A 20,004-nucleotide genomic window follows, 5' to 3' on the forward strand; every position below is an offset into this window, starting at 1 on the left:
TGTCGGCATGCTGGGATGATTTTTGTTAGGACTCGTTAGAAGGTTCTACCGGCGCGGATGGAGGTGGCCAACACAGCTGAAAGTATGCAGCATGCATGCTTGTCTTGTTCCAGCTAAAGAGTCATGGAGCCATGTTCCGGTGGTGGCACACTGACTGGCTGCAAACTCCTCCACAATGTGGAGCATTTAACTTCATCCTGACCTCTTTGGAGGAGGCTCCTAATGAGAGGCGGGCTGCGGCTCAAAGCTAATGGGGGCTCTCGCTCCTTTGGCTCGGGGCTGACTGCTCAAAATGAGCATTTAAAGCGTGCTTCTTGTAATTGAAAAAATGACAAGCGCTGCTACGCACAGAGGCCGTCAAACGACACGCAGACACACGCACGCGCGCGCGCACGAGTCAAATTATTCTGATTATTTGCCACCTCTGCACTAGCAGCGCTGTCACTTGCAGCAACAACCAGCAGCGGCGCAGCGGCGTCACAACACAAAGTGGAGATGGAGAATTCATGAAAAGAGAGACGGTTGACCCCCGGTGGTGGTGCCCCCTGCTGCCAAGGCTGATGACATGTTCTAGTGTCTTCATTTGTGAGGGACAAAGGTTGACTTCGTCCATCATAAAACCTGCATTAACTGTACACATTGAATATTAAAACGTATAAAGCTGCAACAACTCATCCATGAATTGATGATTAATCCATCCATCCATCCATTTTCTATACCGCTTCATCCTCATTAGGGTCGCGGGGGCATGCTGGAGCCTATCCCAGCTGACTTCGGGCGACAGGCGGGGTACACCCTGGACTGGTCGCCAGCCAGTCGCAGTGATGATTAATCAATTATCCAATTAATCAACAACTACAATTTGTTTGTTTTTAATTTAAAAACGTAACTATCTCCCGATTTCAGCCTCTCAAATTGTATTTTTAAAAATGCGCTTAATTTTAATGTTCCTGAATTGACACGACAAGTTTCAGATTAATTGTTGGGGGAAATGAACGATAGCTGCAGCCCTAATGCCTAATTTGTGACAGACAAAATTAGACTTTGCTTACTGTAGCCATCCTAAAACCTTTATTAACTGTTCAAGTTATCCAGGTCACACTTGTATTAGAAAGCTTACTTTGCACTGAACAGGAAGTGCTTCTGTGTGTGTAAGGGAGCTGTGCGAGAGTACGTTGGTAAACGCTTTAAGAATCACACTGGACATGGAGTTCACAGCTTGGACGATTAGCTCGATGGCTAGCTCTCTTGACTCTCATTTGGTGGCCCGTGTTTTGAGCTCTGGACATGCGCAGGGGTGGGTCAGAGGGGTTACATGTGTATGTTTTAATGCTGTTCATGTAGCTAGACCAGGGGTCTCAAACTCAATTTCACTGGGGGCCAGTGGATGTAGAGTCTGGGTGAAGCTGGGCCGCATCAAGTATTGGGAGTAGGGCTGGGAATCTCAGGGTACCTCACGATACGATACAATTCACAACACATCCATGTGATAACACCACTGTTAGTTCAGTGTTGGTGTTTACTTGCATTACTCTTTGATGTCCTGTCACGGGCCGCAATATACGATTTGGTGGGACGCAAATGGCCCGTGGGGCGCGAGTTTGAGACCCCTGATCTAGACAGTAGTTACAGTGGTGTGAAAGTGTTTGCCCCACCCCGATTTCTTATTTGTTTGCATGTTTGTCACACTTAAATGTTTCAGATCATCAAACTAATTTAAATATTAGTCAATGACAACACAACAAAAAATGCAGTTTTTAAATGAAACTTTTTATTATGAATGGAGAAAAAAACCTACATGTCCCTGTGTGAAAAAGTGATTGCCCCCTAAACAACTGCAATCAAGTGTTTGTGATAACTTGCAATGAGTCTCTTACAGCGCTGTGGAGGAATTTTGACCCACTCGTCTTTTCAGAATTGTTGTAATTCAGCCACATTGGAGGGTTTTCCAGCATGAAGCGCCTTTTTAAGGTCACGCCACAGCATCTCAATAGGATTCAGGTCAGGACTTTGACTAGGCCACTCCAAAGTCTTCATTTGTTGTTCTTCAGCCATTCAGAGGTGGACTTGCTGGTGTGTTTTGGATCATTGTCCTGCTGCACAACCCATGTTGGTTTCAGCTTGAGGTCGTGAACAGATGGTCGGACATTCTCCCTTAGGATTTTTTGATAGACAGAAGAATTCATGGTTCCTTTTGTCACAGTATGTATTCCAGGTTCTGAAGCAGCAAAACAGCCCCAGACCATCACACTACCACCACCACATTTTACTGTTGGTATGATGGGCCAATCACTTTTTCCACACAAGGCTATGTAAGGTTTGTTTTTTTTTTCTCCCTTAATAATAAAAGTTTCATTTAAAAACTGCATTTTGTGTTCAGTTGTGTTGACATTGGCTAACATTTAAATTTGTTTGATGATCTGAAACATTTAAGTGTGACCAGCATTCAAAAAAATAAGAAATCAGGAAGGCGGCAAACACTTTTTCACACCACTGTATGTTGCGTTTAGTGATGAAGTTAACAACACTACAACACATAAATTCACCCATTTTTTATAGAAAGCTTTCATATTTTACAAAAGCAGTCGACTATGTAAGTTGACGTCTTTTTAGTCATAAGAACAACACGCTGGACGTGGCTGATTGAAGCGGGTTCTGCTGTATTACTATTTATACAGCTAATGTCTTGTTCTATTTCGTTACAGCTGTTTTGCTGCGACAAAAGGCCAAATGTTTGTCAAATATCTGTGACATCATCAGGTCTTTACGTTGTTTTATCCGTGTTTAAGTCAGAATTTTCTCAGCTATGAAGAAGATTGCGCATAAAATGTATCGGAAATGTGTTATTGTAAGCGGTCAGTGCCTTCTGTTTACGAATGCTACACTTGATGGATGTTAGCGATTAGCAAAATGTTCCCTCTGAGTTCTCCACCGTGTCCTACCGTGAAACAATGTTCTCCATACTATTCATGAGGACTACTGTGTAGTCCTTTGTTTAATTATGTCGTTACGACTGTTTATCATTTAATCTTGTCAAGTCACATGTACATGTACGAATGCACATAGTTTTTTTGGTTTATTATACTCAAGATAGTTTTTTATTAAATATAATTTGTCCTCCTAATGTGTTTATCAGAGTATCCTCACCTTTATCATAACAGTCAGCAAGTAGCTCGTCTTCACCTGCAGTTTATTTTACTCCAAAAAAAAAAATCCCATATGACACCACAGTGAGGAACTAATAGCCTCAATAATCTCATTTCTTTTGACACTTTCCTATCATTTATTGGAGTACAAGTGTGGGATAATCCTGGCAGGATGGAAGTCAGAGGGGGCGGAGCCAGACCAAACGGGAGGTGGATGGTGTTAACAAGTTCATGAATTATTAATGAGTCGCTGGCATGTCTTCATGTCAGACACTAAAAAACTACATGCAGGGACTTCAAGTCAGCCATGAACGCACCTTTTAATGTCTGTAACTGCATCTTCATTTTCTCTTTTATGGACCTTAATATAATATAACATAACATAATCATAATATTTTATTTTGCCCCAACAGTTTAGCTGGAGCTGATTTGTTGTATTTGTACAAATAAAATGTATTTTATTATGTTGATGCTTTTTATCGGAAATATAAAGAAAATGTTTTTGTGTCTTTGGGATTAAAAAAAATAATAATAATAATAAAGCTATTAAAAGTTAATTTTACCCTGAGGAAGAATAATAATAATGATCATAATAATATAGGATAATGATATTACTATTATTTGGAATAAAAACAAACAAATAAAGCTATTAAAAGTACATTTTACCCTGAGGAATAATAATAATAATTTGGAATCATGGTATTGATATTAATATTATTTGGGATAAAAAAAATAAATAAACATAATAAAGTTTAAATGTTTATTTTCTCCATAATAATAATAGAACAATATTTATATTAATATCATTTTGGCTAAAAAGCAGAAAAATAATAAATCTATTAAAAGTTAATTTTACCCTGAGGTAATAAAAAATACAATATTAAAAATATTAATACAATTTTGGGGAAAAAAATAAAGCTAATTAAAGTTAATGTTTATTTTACCATGAGGAATAATAATAACAATAAATTATGATAATTATTATTAATATAGGATAATATACTAATATTATTTGGAATAAAAAACATAATGTAATAATGTTAAAAGTTAATTTTACCCTGACGAATATTAATAATAATAATAATAATAATACTGTAATAGCGCTGCCCCCAAAAGTGAGGAAGTTACGCATAACCACGCGCTCATTCAGGAAGTGGTCCCCTGAGGCTGAGCAGGCTCTGATACACTGCTTATAGACCACGGACTGGGATGCATTGCAGGGCCCCCACAGTGACCACATGGATAAAAAGGTCGCCTGCACCACTGACGACATCAACTTGCATGGATGTTGATGTGCCAGTAAGGACTGTACGCTGCTTTGCTAACAACAAGCCCTGGATAACGAGTGACATCAAAGACCTTCTGAACCTGAAGAAGAAGACCTTCAAGATGGTGACACACAAGCACTTAAGCGGGTACAGAAGGAACTAAGAGTCCAGCCAAGGGCAGCACAGGAGCAGTACCGAAGGACAATAGAAGAGAGGATGCAGAAGAATGACATGAAGGAGGTGTGGCAGGTAATGAAGACCATCACGGGCTCAGCTCAAAGAGAGGTGCCCATATTCAGGGGGATATGAGGAAGGCAAACCAGTTTAACCAGTTTTTTAACAGGTTTGACCAGCCCATCCCACACACAGCAGCCCCCACACAAATGACCAGAGGACACTTCTCCTCACCCTCCTGCCCTCACACAACCCACAATAACAGCAGCTCAAGTCAGTACGGAGCTAAGGAGGCTCCGCCCCAGCAAAGCAGCAGGTCCGGATGGAGTGTCACGTCGACTACTGAAAGTCTGCACGTGGGAGCTGGGAGACCCTCTACAGCGCATGTTCAACCTGAGCTTGGGGTCGGGGAGGGTTCCATAGCTGTGGAAGACGTCCTGCATCGTTCCAGTCCCAAAGAGACCACATCCTGGTGAGCGGAATGACTTCAGGCCGGTAGCCCTGACATCACATGTGATGAAGACCATGGAACGGCTGCTGCTCTATAACCTGAGGCCACAGACCCGCCACGCACTCGACCCCCTGCAGTTTGCATATCGGGAGAAAGTTGGAATTAAGGACGCCATCATCTTCTTGCTCCACCGATATCTCTCTCACCTGGACAGAGGCAGGGGTGCTGTGAGGATTACATTTTTGGACTTCTCCAGAGCCTTTAACACCATCCAGCCTCAACTCCTCAGGAACAAACTGACACAGATGGGAGGAGAATCACACCAGGTGGCATGGATCACAGACTACCTGACTGGAAGACCTCAGTACGTACGACTGGGGAACTGTAGGTCCGACGCTGTGACAAGCAGCACGAGAGCACCGCAGGGAACTGTGCTCTCTCCTGTTCTGTTTACCCTGCACACGCCTGACTTTCAGTACAACTCAGAGCTCTGCCATGTACATAAGTACGCGGACGACACGGCCATCGTGGGATGCATCAGGTACGGACAGGAGGATGAGTACAGAAAACTGATCCAGGACTTCGTCAGCTGGTACGACACAAACCACCTGCACCTCAACACCACCAAGACCAGGGAAATGGTGGTGGACTTTAAGAGAAACAGGACACACCCAGTACCTGTTCTCATTAAAGGTGACGGTGTGGAGGTGCTTCACACCTACAAACACCTGGGAGTGTTTGAAAGAAAGACTGAGCAGATCATTCCTCCCCCACGCCATGCGGCTTTTCAACACAACAGGGGGGGGGGCTATAAAAACACACACAGGACTGGACTTGCAGTATTAAATTATGATGTATTACTATTATGTTCTATTATTATGATGATGTATTATTATTATTATTCATTATGTAATATTGCACCACAGGCTTGACATGATCTGTCCCACATTTATTGGTTTATTTATTGTGATCTATTCTTATTCTATTCCTTATTTTTCTTGTCTGTCATGTCTTGCCTTGGTTGTTTTATTTTGTTTTGTGATTTAAGCGATTAAGTGCATTGTGACATTTGTGCAGAGCTGCTGGAAATGTGAATTTCTCCTGGAGATCAATGAACTATCTATCTATGCACCTATCTAATAATAATCATCATAAAATAAAACATTAGTATTATTATAGGATAATGTATTCATATTATTTGGAATAAAAAACATAACATAATAAATCTAAAAGTACATTTACCCTCAGGATTTATAATAATATTTTTTGTTTTGTTTTTAGATTAATAATAATTTTGAAACATGTGAAGAGTGAGTTAGTGTCCAAAGAAAAAAAAACTGTACATGCTGCTCACAACCCCAATAAACACATGTACAATATAAAGCGTACCTCATGCAGTGGCCTACAAATGTATCTCCGAATGAAATTTACGAGATGAATTCAAAGTGCAAACAAACATGGGATAAATGTGGACAAACAAAAAGGACGTACAGCAGCGATGATCTTATTGCAAAGGAGGGTAACAGAGAGTCTCCCTGTGGGGGAGAGCAAAGGAGACCATCTGGTCCTCTGCATGTGACTGTCCCGTGATGGGGGAGGAAGCTGAGTCAGCAAAAAAAAAAAAGCATCAGGAGGTAATGTGCTGCTCGGAAGATGAGCCTTAGAGCGAATGTTAGCGTAATACAAAAAGTAGTACAGTGGAACCTCTAAAGTCAAACACAATCCATTCTGGGATGATGGTCTATTTTTCCCGTAGGAAGTAAAGTGTAAAAAGTAAAGCATGGTTTATATTAACAACTAAAACTCTTGTTCTGACAAGAAACCTCCACAGACGTGCTGGAATCCTGCTAAGATCAAATGAAGGTTGAAGATTTGGGGATTTGTGCTGATATTTAAAAACATCTCCGTCAGATTGTGGTTATGCAAATGAGCCACCTCAGGTAAAACAACATGGAGATCCACTTTGCCGATACCATTGTGTGGAGAGACGAGCTGACAATTAGCGTTGTTTTGCATCAAAGTGATGATAAACCTCAGATAAACTTTGCTTTTATGTTTACACGCGCTAGTCGGACACGTAATCGAGCTCCTGGCCCCGAGGTGTCGAACGAAATCCACCTAGTTGCGGTGCAGATGTGATAAGGAGTGTTGCTAAAGTTTCTAAAACTACGCAAACTAGGACAGGCCGAGTGCTCATCCTAGTCGTGGTTTGAGTTCCAGATCCGTCGGGTGCACTTTGTTGGAGCAGCTCCATTAGCGAGCCGCTTGATTGGATGAGCGTAGTATGGATTTGAGCATCCTTGCCGTCATTCCTCACTCCCTCCATCTCCGTGACACTCTCATTCCCGTATCGCCATCCAATCATCCGTCTTGCCGCGACCCTGCCCATCGTCCCAATGTGATGGCGTTTTCCAAAAAGCGATCGTCAAATCCCATCTTGATTGTGATACAAGACGGGCCAGATTAGAGGAGCGTGTATTTGCTGGATGGAACAACAAGGCTAATGCGCATCATTCCGTTGATGGCAACATCTGTGAATCATTACGCAAACGCCGGCTAATTCTTTGGAGTGGCGCTCATTAAGGAGTATTGTTAGTTTCAGTGGCTGAGCTCTTATTATCATGCATTTAGGAAATGAGGCAAATAGAGGAGGCATAAGAGCGCAATCAATAGCTCTTTTCATTTGGCCTTAATGCGCCTCCATTCTGTCCCCGGTGGAGTGAAAAAGAGCAGCGATGAGGTCCGTGTTACACGCGAGAGATGGGATGTCTCGGCAGGAGAAGGACACCGGCGTGCCTCCCGTCTCCGTTCCGGCACATTCCTCCAACATTCTGCGCAAATGAGTATGGATTTAACATCAAAAGATGACATGATTCCTTTTTCCCCCCCAAATGAGATATTGAAGTCAATATTTCAAGCTGAGGATATTTGAGGCGGCGGGGTCACATGATACGGGCTGGCAGGCAACATGGCGCTCCTTTAGAATGACATAAAAACACTGAAAGCCCAAGTCTCTAACTTGTGTGTACACGTGTGTGTAGTAGCACTTTGAAACACGACTTTCTTCGGTGTACAGAGTTGACCAACTACTCATACTACAAATACCGTAGAGCAAACTTTTTCCACCAAGCGCCACACAGTGAAAAAACAAAAGGATGCAAAGGTCACTGATATTTAGTATAGTTCAAGAAAATATTGCATCTCAGCACTGTGACAGAGATGAAAATGCTTACGATTACGACAAACTTCGGCCTTTGCTCTTTAATTTTCCAAATATTTCAACTTTCGTCTTAAATAATGATTGTAAATTTTATTTTTGTTATACTAGGACGTTATTCCTACACTGTTTAACTTTTCACCCAAATTAATTTCCCAAACATTTCAACATCATTGTGTTGGGCGCCATTACGGGATAAATGAATCTTCAGTTCAAGGAGGAGGACGAGGAAAATACGGCGACAGGAGCGATGTGTTTTAACAAGGATACACAAACGCTTCAGCGGAGCGGCGCCAGGACGAAAAGGCGCGGTCAGGGGAGTGAAATACACGTGAGTCGCTTAATCGCTTCTTGTGTCCAACCTTGTAGGTTGATCATTAAAATTCAAACGAAATTTGAACTGTGAGTGTTTAAACAAGTGAGAAATGTGAGAAAATGTTAATGCCTGTCTGAGAAAAGTGGATGGTGAGGGTTTTACAGCCTGAAAACATACATAATAAATGGAGAAAAAAAAAAAAAGTTGGCTACTCTGCGGATTTCACTTATTGCGGGCTATTTTGGGAACCTGTCCCCAGCGATAAACGAGGGAACACTGTACAAGAAAATGCAGGAGTGCTTGAGGGAGCTTTAGGCATCACACCATACAGATTTAAGCCATATCTCGACGAGCAACAGAGCAACAGGGGCACAGATTCTGACCAATCTGAAAACCAGACGTCCAATAACAATAGTCAAGGTGATGTGACTGTGTCTACGCCAGCTGACAGTGGGAGATTGTCATCTGATATAATACACAAAAACCATAAATAATAATAATAAACAGGAATGTTGTTTTGCTGGTAGCGATTGCCATGCAGACTAGGGGTGTACTGATTCATTTTAATAACGATTCAATTGGTATCATGATTCATGGTTGCCGATACAATTCAAGGACCATATTGGTTAGTTTAGAACGATACGAAACGATTCAGTAACTTTAAATCGATTCAGTAACTTTTTAGCCAAAAATTCAAACAGTGTGACTATGAGATAAATACCTGGATACTGGACAGTGCAGGTGAAGTTCCCTAGAATCAGGTAGAAATTAATTGCACATTTACATTTACATATACTACAAACAGCGAGCGACTTATTTAGAACATCTCCCTCTTTGCAAGAGCCAAAGTGTTTCCACACACTGGACCGCAATGGTGGCGTAATTATTTATCACTCGCCGGCTTGTCCATCCGCCATGCTACGTTTTGTTGTCTGCTGGTGCGTGGAGATGACGTCACAGACAGGCAGACTGAATCGAGTAATGTTTAAAGTGCCCAAAAAAACACATGCATAGAAAGCCTGGCGTGCTTAAATCCCATGCTTTATTTCTTAGTATCGATGCAATTGATTGATTACCTTTTAAACAATGTTAGAGTGATGTATGTCATCCGGAATGGCAACTTGCCAAACACGGATCGATGTAGTTGGATCATGGGAACATAAATTGATGAATCCTAGATGAATCGTGACACCCGTAATACAGGCTATAGCAGGGGTCACCAACGTGGTGCCTGCGGGCACCAGGTAGCCCCCCACGACCACATGAGGTGCCCGCAAGCCTGCTTTTCATTCAGGTTTTTCATTCAGGTTTTCATGTTACTAATGAAAGAACAGTAGAAAGAAATGCATTCTGAAATACAAGATGTGAGTTGTGGACACCAGCATTTTGTTCATGTTCTGGTAAAACGAGCCTATTTGCTTTGTTTGGGTTTGAAATAAGCTCTGAAAATAAATGTTACAAAAATAGGTAGCTCTTGCTCATTTTCATTTTGTAAAAGTAGCTCTCACAAGGAAAAACGTTGGTGACCCCTGGGCTATAGGTTACAAGACCAGTGAGCAGTGATTGAGGAAAACTGATGACTGTTTAGCTTGTATGCTAGCATTGTTTGACATGAAAACACATATTATTCTGACATTGGTAGACTAGATCTAGCACAAAAATGTGGATTTACTTACTATCACGTTGGCACGCTTTTCCAAGGTTGACGGTCTTTTGGGTTTTTGATTTTATAGGGTAGAACATTTTTATACCCTAAAATTTGCCAGGAATGTCCCAGTCCCCGAGGTGTAAACCAGATTAGCCCTGAGTATATTCCAGCCCTGGGATTAAAAGGAGATGAGCCCCAAGAAAAACCCTATCCCCATGCTATGAAGACTAGCCAGGAATGTACCCTTACACCTGGGATAAACTGGACTGCTTTCATAATTCACCCTGAGTTTTAAGTGTAAAACAGACTAGCCCTGGTTGTATCGTAGCTGGTGGTAAAATCCGAATTACAGTAATCCTTCGTTTATCATGATTAATTGGTTCCTAATCCGACCGTGATAAATGAATTTCTGCAAAGTAGGATTCCGTATTCATAAATGCATTATTTTTGTAGCTATAGCATAGAAAACCTGCATACGACCTTCTAAATACGGGTTTTAAGATATTTAGAGCACTCTAGATATGAACTAACACCCCTATAGTCACCTTTACACTCTATTACCCAATATAGTGGACAAAAGAGTACTGTAAGTAAGTCATTTAAGACATAAATGAGATTCATGCTCGTGTGTTGCTGTAAATGTGTTCCCTAGGGGAACTGAGTGGCCGGCAGACAGGAAGTAATGTTGGTGGTTCAGCGTTGAGTTTTAGTTTGGCGTGGGTAATGGCCGCAACAGTAGCCTGTGCCTGTTGCGAGATCACTCAAACCTGCAATAAAAGCCTGTTGTTCCGGCGATCAAGTCTGGTGCTTGTGTGTCTCACCCAACATTACAGTAACATTGATGACACCTATTGGCCAGTGCAGAATACTACATATCATCAACGTCATTGTCCTTTGAATGCCTTTTATTTGTATTTTACTTCATTTAGCCATTTTATGCTTGAAAATGCATCATTTAGGCAAAAAATATGTAAACTTTACTTCAATATGTACATTTTTTCAGTAGTAAAAACAGCATGATTTATTAATTAATATATTTTTGAAAAATTGTGATACAGTGAAGCCGTGAAATTCGAACCGCAAGCCAAGTCATTTCTCATGTGATCTTCTTCAAACTGTCAGGGGTATTTTTCAACAAGAACTTGACTCATTTGATGGATTTGAGCCAAGATGCTTGATGTTGCTGGTCAGAATTTCATTTTGCAATGAACGCTTTTACATTATGACCTGCGGAGACCCCCATAAACCCCTCCCGAAGGCTCTTCTTTTTTACCTTTTCCTTCTTCATGAAGTGTGTTTGAGAGGATCTTTGTTTCCACTTCTTAAACTCCGGCCAATCCCGAGAAGCCGCCGCACTAATGAAGTTAAAAAATCAAGCCATCCATCAAACTATTGAGGCAGGTAATGCTATGTTGTCTCTCAGGGATGGTGTCCAGTCCAAGGCAGTGGTGCTAATGGCGCTAATATCCAACCAACGATGTCGACACCACGCTGGAAAAGATGCGGTAAAAGGAGCCGGTTGTTGTCGACGCCTCCCGTGTTCGTCCGTCCGTTTTGCATAACAGAGCAGCCAATTTGTCATGAAATCCCTCATTTGCTGGACACGGCGAGAGGCAGATTATGCTTATTTTTCATTTGGACAGTGGGAGACGGCGCCAGGTGTTTGGCACCAGCCGAGTGTTCAGGTGTAACCGCGCCGCTGACGGGACATGACGAGCGGCCGCACATGAAGGATGAGGCGTGGAGCGTTTTTGGCGCCCCGCGACCCGCTCCCCCAAGAACACCCCCGCCGGTGCGGAGCGGCCCCAACTTTTTGCTTTCTTGCTAGAATCAGCTCTTGTTTGTTAATTAGCCCGTTAGCGGCACACTGGAGATCCAGCTGTTAACGCGGGAGATCGCGGCGCTCGGCAAGATTAATTCCTGCTCCTCGGGATAACAGCGGCTGGAGCTGTAACGGGTCCATTAAGCCCGCCCGATTTGGGCTCCAATCAGAGTCGTGGGAGAAAAGGAGCATTAAAACTCTTCTTCTAACTTGATTACAGAGCTTGTTTGGCTGCTATAAAGTGTACAAGGCAGACTCTCGTGTGCTTTAATCAAAGTTCATCTACTTAAAAAATGCTGACTGAGGCCTTCCAGTGTCTGCCTGTTGCTGTAGCACTCAGGGAACCTCCGCCAAGGCTTCCAAGGCATTGTCACAGACGACCACGAGTTCAACAAAACAAATGTTTCCCATTCGTTCATTTATTTGTGACTTGCAAGGAATAAATTTGGACCGCCACAGATAGGTTTGGCGCTACCTCTCACCAAAGCTTTAATCATCCTCACACAACCAATCATGCTAATTAGATGATAATGTCCTGTAGCCCCTCTCCAAACAACCCAACACCACAGATGGATTGCAATCCTGTGGGAAACGTACGTTACACTGACTCGCTCCTCCCCTTTCAAATCCTATTGTGTAGCTCAGGGGTGTCCAAAGTGCTAAAAAAAAAAAACACGCACACACAAAAATGGAAAAATTAGCAGTAAGTTTACAAGAATAAAGCCACAATATTCAGAGAAAAGTTGTAATCTAACGAGAAAAACTTGTAATTTTATGACAATAATGTCGTATTATTATGAGGAAAAATAACGTTGTTTTAATGGCGTGAAGTTGAAATATCAAATGTTGTTTTTTTAAGTCGTGATATTATGAAAAACGAATAAAACGCAAAACTATTTTGCGACATCATACAAAACAGTTTTGCGTTCTCTCGCAAAGGTTTTGTTTTATCTCGCAAAGGTTTGTTCTTTTTCTTTTTATATCCATCAGATTTTTTTCTTCTCCATGTCCCCTCCGGGGATCCGTAATTTTAAGAAAATGAGGGAAAATAATTTTTGTCATTTTAGTAGCATACTTGAAATATTGAAATCCTGAAGAAAAAATGTTTTTTTTAAAAGTCGGAATATTACGAGAAACAAACAAAACTAAATAAAGCTGCCATTTGTGGAAAATGATGTTGGGGAAAGAGTTGCAGAATAATATTATAGAAAAATATGGGAATAAAGTCAAAATATTACGGGGAGAACATTTACAAAGATTATTGAAGAAATATTTGGAAAATTAAAACAACAGCAAAATGGGGGAAAAAGCAAAGCGTGAAGTTGATACTAATAATAGTTTTTTTTCACCTATATCACAAAGGTGAGATGCACTTTTTTCTTGAAATATATACCTTCCTAGCATATCTACATGTGTTGCTTTACAAAATATCAAAGGGGCAAAGATGCATCCTTTCATTTTATGTGGCCCTCGCTAGAAAACGTTTGGACAACCTTAAGCTTGACGTGCTCCTCCACTCTCACAGATCGCAAAGCTGTGATCTTAGTTAGCATCATTAATTCGTTCTGGAAGGTCGGCCTCTTATCAAAACAGACGCTAACCATGCCATTTTGTTTGCTAGCTAATAGGATTCTAACAAGGAAAGACGTTACAGTAACCAAAAAACACCCTAACCGAGATTCCACTGTACATTTTTTCCTGTGTACACAACTCGTTTAGAGGGCATGCGGCTCACTTTTGTGGACATTTATAATATATCGGTTAGTTCCAGCTCCAGTAGCACTCCCCTTCTCTCTTCAATTGCCATTGTTTGCACTATCGAAAGTGTCCTTACCGCCTCCATCACTGTTTGGTACGGTAACTGTACAACACGTGATAGGAAGGCACTCCAGCGGGTGATCAAGACCTCACAGAACATTGTTGGGGCAGCCCTCCCCTCACTGCAAGACATTTATAAATCTAGAGTCCTGCGAAGAACACACAACCTCATCAAGGACAGCACACATCCACAACACTCATTATTCACACTCCTACCGTCAGGCAGACGCTACAGGAGTTTGAAGTCCAGGACCACAAGGCTGGCAAACAGCTTTTACCCACAGGCCATCAGGCTTCTCAACGAAGCACTCACACACGGCGCACGCAAAACACACTCATAGCACTTTATTTATTTATTACTTATTTATTTGTATATTTATTTGTATGAATGTCTCTTCTTTTTGTTGCTGCTTAATTTATTGGTATATATGTTTATGTTTCTTATGTTCTTATTCTTTCTTGTGTTTTCTTTCTTTTCTTGGGAGAATGAACAGAATAAGATTTTCATTGCATGGTATTACTGCTGTTTTACTATGCACATGACAATAAAAACTCTCTTGAATCTCTTGAATCTTGAAGAAGAAGGAAGCTAAATGGTCGACTTCTTGAAAACAGCGCTCCTAGCATTACGGTTGAGAATTACACGTCAGCTATAGAAGGATGAAGACGGCGCCGGAGGGGACGGCATAGTGACGACGAAGAAGCACAGTTCATGCTTTACGGTCGGCACAAATTAAACTGTTAACTGGCTTTCCGATGACGTTGACTCTCTGAGGAAAAAATGTCAGCAAAATTGTTTTGCTTGTGCATTTGACGTACATTTACCAAAGTCGTCACGTGGCTTTAATGTGGCGCACGCATCATCTGCGGCATCAGCACAGAGTGGATGTAAACATCTTCAGTGTCTTTGTGAGCATGAAAAGCCTTGATAGAAGCGCACTTTTAAGGCTGCTTTATGGTCGTATTCACGCATCGCGCTGTGTTGACGACTTAAAGGGGAAAGAAAAAAAACAAAAACATGCTGCACTCTCACTTAACTCACATCTCCTTGTGCCACCAGACCGTGCTATTATAGGACAAGCCTTAATGGGGATAAACAAAGCGGCCGGATGAATAAATGTGAAGTTAAAGAGAAGAGAGGCGGGGGAATCACAACAAACGGTGTGAAATGGCCTCACCGTTTAAAAGAAAAAAAAAGGCACTGACATGTGAGAGAGGAGGAGATTGCATTTGCATAGCACCAAGTTTCATCAAGGGGCTGGCGAGCACAGGAATAATTTAATATTTAATACATTAGACAGAAGAGGGCGGTGGCTAATTAGAATTTGCACTTTTACAAATCAGGCCTGATAGCAAAACAAATTATGAAATATAACAGGCGCCAAGCGGGCTACCAGGGGAGCGTCACATGATAGACAAAGCAAATGGACGCTCGCTAACTGCACGCTGTCACACCACTTTGAGTGGCCCCCCGCCTGCTGGGAGGGGGCAAAAGGAGCCTTTAAAATATTGATATGTTCCTCCTTAAAGGCGAGGAGTCCACACTGCTGGCTAGCTTATTGCTCATGGGTCATTAGCCTCGCTGCCTTTGAAAGAAACGCCTCTGTTTGTCGCCATCACGACTGTTTGTACACAGGCGATGGCGGCCAGTGGCGTTAAAGCCCGCTGCTCCCGTTATTCCATTAGGACCGAGACGTACGCATTTATCAAAGCATAAAAGCTAGCGTGGAGTGATTTCACCTCAGAATGTAAATGTGCAATGTACTGAGGTTTAGGGAAGAGTGCATGATGGCTCATTTGCTTTTTTATCACTTGTGTATCTCCACATGTTGTGAGCTATTTCCTTTTTATCCCAAAATCAACAGACAAAACATTTGGAAAATGCAATACATTTTTCATCGGAATCTAAAGTAAGGAGTTTTAGATTAAACCCCCTGTTCTAATAGCAAATTAACAATATTTTGTACCAAATAAAATGCACTGTTGTACAAATTTTAATTTTAGAATTCTATGTTTTTATTTTATGTCCAAAAAGTAGATTTTAGATATTAATTAGGGCTGTCAAGTGATTAAGCATTTTAATCAAATTAATCACAGTTTTCCACTTAATTAATCGTCATTAATCACCATTTGTAACTATGTGTGAAATATGCCAATTTTTACTGTTTTTTATTAACAAAAACTTAAACAGCTCCAAATGAACTAAAAAATGAACTCAAGCTAAAAGATAGCGCACGTTTGAAAATCTATGTGCGTAACACTAGTCTCTTTAATGGTAGCACAACATTTGAATCACATGTTAACTGTGTTATTATAGGCCATGAAGAGTTGCGTTCAAAGACGCCAAGTATTTTAAGTTGAATTCACGTTTTGAGTGTAGGTGTATTTTCTGGGATTTCCGAGCATAATTAAATGCATCAAAATGTACTTCCGCAGTAAGACTTATGTTAGTGAGTGATAAGAATATCCATTTATTGTTCTTCTTGTCGTTTATTTAGACCGCACATACGCACATAGTTAAGACAGTATTGTAATTTTTGGAGTGTCCATGAATGCATCTTGAGCCAGTCTCCTGGCAATGAGGAAGTGTGGTTCTGGTTCAGAGGAGGATGAGAGACGTGTTTTGTGAGTTGGAGATACGTGTATATGGTGTTGGAATTGTACTGCTGTTGATATGTTCAGTCAGGATAAAGTTATAAAAGACGTCAGACTTGGTGTGACTGTGTGAGGACACCACCCTGCTTCCATCTGCAGTCGCAACAGAGAGGTATGGCTTGACATGATGTGCATGCATTAATGCTAAACATTTCAACGAGGGTGGCACGGTGGCCTAGTAGTTAGCATGTTGGCCCCAGAGTCAGGAAGGTCGGGAAGATTTGGATTCGTTGGGCATCTCTGTGTGGAGTTTGCATGTTCTCCCCGTGTGTGGGTTTTGTCCGGGTACTCCGGTTTCCTCCCACATTCCAAAAACATGCATGTTAGGTTAATTGGCGACTCTAAATTGTCCATAGGTATGAATGTGAGTGTGAATGGTTGTTTGTCTATATGTACCCCGCCTCTTGCCCGAAGTCAGCTGGGATAGGCTAGTGACCCGAGTGAGGATAAGCGGCATAGAAGATGGATGGATTTCAACACAATCAATGAAATAAATTAGTTACCGCCGTTAACGTGCTATTTTTGACAGCCCTAAAATAAAAACGATAAACACTTAAAAGTTTGTGTTTGTCGCCTATGCACACTGTAATAATTAGTAATGATCGATTTTGAAAAAAAAAGTGCAATTTTTAAATGCAGTACAGTACTACTTCATAAAGAGCTTTCATGCAATTTTGTTTACTTTCCTTGTTCTTAGCTTAGCAACTAGCTGAGTAAAGCCTGTTTTATGCTTTCCGCATCCATGAGGTCCGTGCGGACGGAGACACGCAGAAAAAAATGGCAGACGAGCAGGAGATCCTCGCAGCGGAAGTACAGAAATACCAGCAGTTATGAGGCAGCCTACCCTGACGCACAGTAGTTCAAGTATAAAGAAACACTGAAACAAGTCGTGTTTTAAGTCAAGTTGTTTTCCGTATTTTCTTTTGCTGTGTTCAGCTTGCCATTCTCCTGCTGGGCTACAAGTCCCTGTGGTGAGAAGAATGACGAGCTGCGATTGCAGCACTTCTATTTAAAGGACTAGTGGACCACCTTCTCTTCCAAACAAGTACAACACAATTCCTCTTCTTCAAGAAGTGGATGCGCAAGTGTCTCCATGTTGGAAGTTAAGTAAACAATGGCAAACTTCTTCCGCTGTAGTTTAGTACCGTGGTAGACGCGTTATACGCTGCCCCCTGCAGTTTGGGAGCAGACGCCGCACGAGTATAAAGTCACACACGGTCTCTCCAGCAGATTTCCGCACGGCTCTTTTCTTAAGTATAACCAAAATCAAAAGTGTGCCAAAGACATTTTTTTATATACTTGCTCTAATATTATTATAAGTTAACAAAAAAAAAAAAGAAGTCTGCTTGAATGGCCGTAATGGTCATAAGTGGATAACAATTCCACCCTGGTCCTGTAGGTGGCAGCAACCAGACCAATACAAAAAAAAGGAAGATAAATTTCGATTTCCTCTGGAATGAATATACTACTTGCCGAACCTAAACAAATACAATGGATTTATGAATGATACAGTTTGCTGATTTTTGGTCAAAATATTTTTTTCCCCTCTGAAAAATATGCAATTTCTCCAGAGAAAACGCATCTCAGTCACCGTAAGTCGGTAATGATTGATAAACAGATGATAATACAGATAAAATGCACAGTATACATGTACCATTGTTAGCCCATGTCTTTGTGTGTCAATGATAATGTTTTTTTTTCTCAAGCGCTGAAATTTCGTACTTTGTTCAGCAGTCCTTAAATGCACCATAGTTACTGTGAGACGTAGAAGTGAAACTTATATATAAAGTCTACACCAGAGTTCTCAAACTCAATTTACCTGGCCGCCGCTGGAGGAAGAGTCTGGGTGAGGCTGGGTAGTATTGGGAGTAGAGCTGGGAATCTCAGGGTACCTCACGATACCATACGCGATATATGGCTCACAATAACAATAATATCTTGATACGGTGATGGAGCAAGCCAAATAAATATATAAATAATTTCATAGTTTGTATTTTTGCTGCATTCAGCTGGGATAGGCTCCAGCTTACCGTTGACATGAATGAGGGCAAGCGGTATCAAAAATGGGTGGATATTTTGCAGCATATTTTAACCAGAATACAAGCGGCAATGCTGCAAAAAGAATGATACTGCTTTAGTGCAACATACGTAAGTGTAAACAGGATTTCAGGATTTTAAGGAGTCTGACAAACAGTAAAGCTATTTGTAATTCATTCAGAAAACACAACATCACATGTCTCTCAAGTAGATCAACGCTGTAAAGTAGAAGCAGTAGTTAGTGTAGCATGGTAGCAGTGGCGTATTCATCGGAAAGAGCCAGCGAATGACTGGAAAAGGTCGAACAGCACGACGATGTAAAGCGTAAACTAAACACACATGTCTTGCTTGAATAACACAACATGTTGCATTTGAATAGAAAAATCAACATTTCTCTTACTAGGCACACTTTTCTCCGTGCTATAGAAGCCAAAGTGAGTCCACACTTCTGATTTTAACTATGCTGGCATATCTTTCCATTTAACTTGGCTGGCCGAGTCCACCATTACCATTATTATTTCTTCTTCTTCTGTGACTTCTACCCAATCTCCTGCTGTTCTGGCGAGGAGCTCCTCCTGGATGACGTGAAATGATGCCTCGACTAACTGAGAAGGAATGGTGATCGAGGTTTATAGAAACTATATTTTAATAATAATGACAAGTAGTAGTTGCCCTGTGTGTCTTTGCTTACCTGTTACATGTTGTGCTGTCATTTGTTTGTCTTGGCAATGTTCCCACCAATTTTTCCAGTGTCTGAGCGTACACATGAACGACCTGAGCATTCGTTGGACCTCTGTGAGCATCGTCAGACATGCACACTTGTTGTATAACACTGTGTGTCAAAAATAGACATTTTTATGAGCGTTTTTTCACTGTTCACTGGTGGTCCTGGAAAGGTAACCCCAGTGAAAAATGGGGATCTACTGTAATGATTGATTAAAATAATTTCTTAGATTTGTATCTTCATGCAGATCTCTAAAGGTCCTTGGTGGTGGTCATTGCCAAATAAATGGGAGAGCCGATTGTTTCACATCTCAGTGAGGAGAGCGCCAGCACATCTCCGACTTAGTGGGGGATCAAAATGTGACCTTTGAGTCTACGAATGTGTTGTGACGCTGTCAGCCTCCATGTGGGACGACGCCGTGACGGCCCAGTGAGAGGAAGCTTCCTGGGCAGAAGGCAGACTTTCACATTAAGAGCCTGCTCCAGCTTGTGTTGTCGGTTAGAACAGTAAGAGTGGGAGCATTCAGAGGAGTACATTCTTGCACAATGTAAAAAAGATACCCCCCCCACCCCCACCCCCCACCCCCCACCACCTCACCAGCATGTCAATCAGCTGCAACTGGTGTCCTGGAGGAAGAAGAATATCAAGCCGCCGCCAAGCTCCGACCGCAAACGTTCATGGCAACACCTCAGTCTGCTAATGAGCTCAGCATGGCTATTTTCAGCGCC

This window comes from Dunckerocampus dactyliophorus, chromosome 10, assembly GCF_027744805.1.
Source record: "Dunckerocampus dactyliophorus isolate RoL2022-P2 chromosome 10, RoL_Ddac_1.1, whole genome shotgun sequence".
Lineage (NCBI taxonomy): Eukaryota > Metazoa > Chordata > Actinopteri > Syngnathiformes > Syngnathidae > Dunckerocampus > Dunckerocampus dactyliophorus.